The sequence below is a fragment of the Polyodon spathula genome, chromosome 2 (genome assembly GCF_017654505.1).
Source record: "Polyodon spathula isolate WHYD16114869_AA chromosome 2, ASM1765450v1, whole genome shotgun sequence".
In the NCBI taxonomy this organism is placed as follows: Eukaryota; Metazoa; Chordata; class Actinopteri; order Acipenseriformes; family Polyodontidae; genus Polyodon; species Polyodon spathula.
In genome coordinates this window covers 57,044,844-57,048,358 of record NC_054535.1, presented here as the reverse complement: position 1 = coordinate 57,048,358, position 3,515 = coordinate 57,044,844, and the positions used below count along the sequence as shown (strand labels likewise).

Below are 3,515 nucleotides of genomic sequence, written 5' to 3'. Positions count from 1 at the left end.
ACCCTGAGGGCATGGGTCTTTCAGGGTCATTAAACCCTTCACAGGGGATTACAGGCGATCTAGGATGTTATAACCCTGAGGGTCCTGGTTGATCAGGATCATTATTGCTAGGGATATTGTTTAAAGGTTCAACAACATCATCACTAGGGGGATGAGGAAGCTGATCCATTAAAGCGCCCCCATTTTGTGAAACATCAGTAGGTTCAGTAGACAGAGCATGCAGAGTGTTATCCAGAGCATCAAGATTAATCATCTGATGCATTACATCAAAATTAGTAACCCTTTCAGGGGCCTCAGTAGGATTCTGGGATATCCTATCATGAACAGGGCTTGTCAGTGCTTTACACGTATCTGACACCATTCCCTCTAGGATCTCAAGATTACAATCAACATGATTTAAATCATTTAACAGGTTATTTAGAGCATCCAAATTTTCGCCATCGCTTAGAGGCGGAGGTGTCGTTTTGAGGGGTTGCGGCATTGGTCCAGTAGCTGATACATTAGAGTCTTTAAGTAAGCTCTCTGGGGATTTACCAGAAACAACCAGGGTAGTATTAGAAGGAATCTTTTTAAGATTATTTATTCCATGTACATCAATTTCACTATGCCTTTTCTTACAGGTATGCTTTTTAGACTTATCCATTTAAAAAAAAAAAAAAAAAAGTTCAAATACCAGCAGCCCTCAAAACCTTAAGGGTTTGTTCTATGTTAGCAACAACCTGCTGTAACAACACTTTAAGAAGGGTTAAGCGATAGACAGACTGGTTAGGAACCGTTTGAGTGGATACTGTAGACGTCTGGGGGGGGACTAATTTCCTCAGAATACATTAAATGTCTCTTGACATCATCCTTCCTGTGAATGACCCTCTTATTGTTCACAACCCTCTCAGCCGAAGGGGGGTATGTCGATTTCAACAGCCGCTGTTTCTTCCTAGGGGCTGTAAAAATGAATAAATCAATTAAAAAACAGTTTAGGTCCCAAAGACCTATAATTAAAATCATTCATAAATGTGTGTATATATTATATAAGAACATACCAAAAGCGTTGGTTGCTGGTATGGGGAAGCATCCTTCAGGCGTGTAGAATGCAGTAGGATTACAAAGCCTCGATATCTCGATCATCTATAAAAGAACCATGTAGTAAAAGTTATAACTTTTACATTTATAAGTTTTTAAAAAAATAATTAATAATAAATGCAAACTTACATGCCCGACCTTCTTTGGGTTGAAGGACTTGCGCCTTAACTGTTTGTATATTAGGAATAGAGGGTTTATTGTTTAATTGAGAAATGGTTGTATCAATGGGAAACATATCATAATCAAGAGCCTTTATGTAGTAATCCTCTTCTTCAGGGGTCATCAGGTATTCTGTATTTTCGGCCATGACATTCAATCCTTTTTAAAAAAGAGAAGATATGGCAATTACCTAATCAAACACAATCGTCCCTCTAATGAGAACTCTTGTATACGAGCGTCTGTGTGAATCAGAGCCTAACCTATATTGTTTAAAATCTCCTCGGTAGCAGTTGCGACTTGGGACGGGGTGTATTGGGCTTCCAAGATCTCATCAATTAAACAATCAGTTGGGGCATCATTAGAGTCCAATAAAAACAGATCATAATCTAGAATTAAAAATATAAATAATACATTTAGTACTTTTTACCATTTTTCCATGTTTATTATTCTATTAACAACCCAAAAGAACAAAATGTCTAAACGTTAACACTAGCTAAAAAAACAACAAAAAAAACAAGCATAAACAAAAGTTAACAAAACCACCAATATTTCAGCCAAAAATAAACAGCATGCATCGGGTAATTTATATTAATTATATAATACCGTTCTATAAGTTAGTTAAGCATTTCTTAAAATAAATCACATTTAAAAAAAAAAAAAAAAAAAAACACTTACCCCTTGAATCGCAGCTCATTGTTGAAACGAAAAGACGGTACTGGTTAGACACATTTAATGTGCTGCTTATAAAGGATCTATTCAGGGTTGGACCTTAAGCCCCACCCCTGCTTCCTGCTGGGCCAATAAAAAAAAAAAAAAGCCTTTGTTTTAAGCGTGTGTGTTTTTTTTTAAATATATTAAGTAGTGAGCCATACAATATAATTGTTTCTTTTTTATAATAATATTAATAATAATAATAAAAGCTGTTTAACGATACCAAACACCCCATAGTTTTAAGAAGAAATTTGTAAACTAAAACAGTAACCTTGTAGATTATTCAAAGGGTCGATTTCCCATCTTTTTAACGCAGCGACAGAACCGTTATAGCCAGCTTATTTTTTCTAAGGGGCAACAAATAAAAATAAACATTTTACGTATAAAACTTTAAATTTAATATTTCACCTTTTTCAAACTAGTAACAGAATGTGCGGGAGTTTTGTCTACAAGAAACACCCCGGCTTCCTGCTGGGGACAAATTAAAAAACCCTTTCATCAGTTACAGACGCAAAAAGTTACCGACTATTATGTCTCCGTTGTCTGATGACAATTTGAAGTATTGCTTTGAACTCCTGAATATAATTCTCAATAATGGTCCTATAATAAGCAGTATCACGTGAAATTCAGCTATTCTTATACCTCTTAACCTAGTATTCTTTCTTTGACATTGATTAAAATCCCAAGACCTTCAGCTGATATGGAGAATACTTTTAAGTTTATGTCCCACCTCTGCTCACTAATCATTAGAGCTTGTGACATATTTTTCAGTAATACAAACTATCTTTATGGAATATTTTCTCTCTTACTCCTGTATTTTTGCTCCAAAACCCTTTATGTAGCACAGTGGAGAGCTGCTACTATAGCTTTAATTATTTTCTTTTGGTCTGTTCACCATTGAAATGCTTTGTCAAAGTCTTGTAGAGGTCATATTCTCAATATATGGAGAACCTGACTGAATGGAATTCCATGCACCTGGCATCTGTGGTGGTTTGTATTAAAATGTAGGTATTAGTTGTAATCCTCTATGTTAAGATAGGGATACTGTAGTATCTAGACAGTTTACCTGTTCTGTGGATTTGTTGAACTCCAAACTGATGTTGTGGGTGGATGTAATTGCATTGTTGTATGGATTCTTGTATTGCCTCCTCACTACCCTGACAGATTACAAAAATATCACCAATCTAGCTCCATAAATATGTAAGGTTGCTTCCTCTCAGTTGATTTCTGCCACAAAAATATGGACATAATTTGAAGGGCAGTTAATGCCTGTAGCTGTTCCCTGGATTTGAAAGTTGTGATTTTTAACAGTGGCCCTATTTAGTTTTACCATCGTTTTAGATATGAATAACGGTCCTATACTTTTGTAAATTTACTCCCAAGTACTGAAATAGCTGCTGTTTATTATTTTATGATCCTTAAAGTAAATCATGTCTAGGACGATTCACAGCTTTTAAGTAATATAGTATTACTTTAGCACAACAAATATGTCTAACTCTCTTTGAACATTTAATCAGTATAAAGCTGCAAATCTATGGGAAACAGACCATTACCTGATTTGCTGATAG

General features: G+C 35.3%; 1 long non-coding RNA gene across 1 annotated transcript; it reads right to left on the bottom strand.

Moving 5' to 3' along the window:
- Positions 1-238: 238 nt before the first annotated feature.
- Positions 239-2,377, bottom strand: LOC121328167. The gene is made up of 4 exons (XR_005951650.1): positions 1,912-2,377; positions 1,207-1,395; positions 1,038-1,122; positions 239-938 (listed from the first exon to the last, which is right to left on the bottom strand). It is a non-coding gene; the product is annotated as an uncharacterized LOC121328167 (long non-coding RNA).
- Between the last annotated feature and the right edge of the window lie 1,138 nt (positions 2,378-3,515).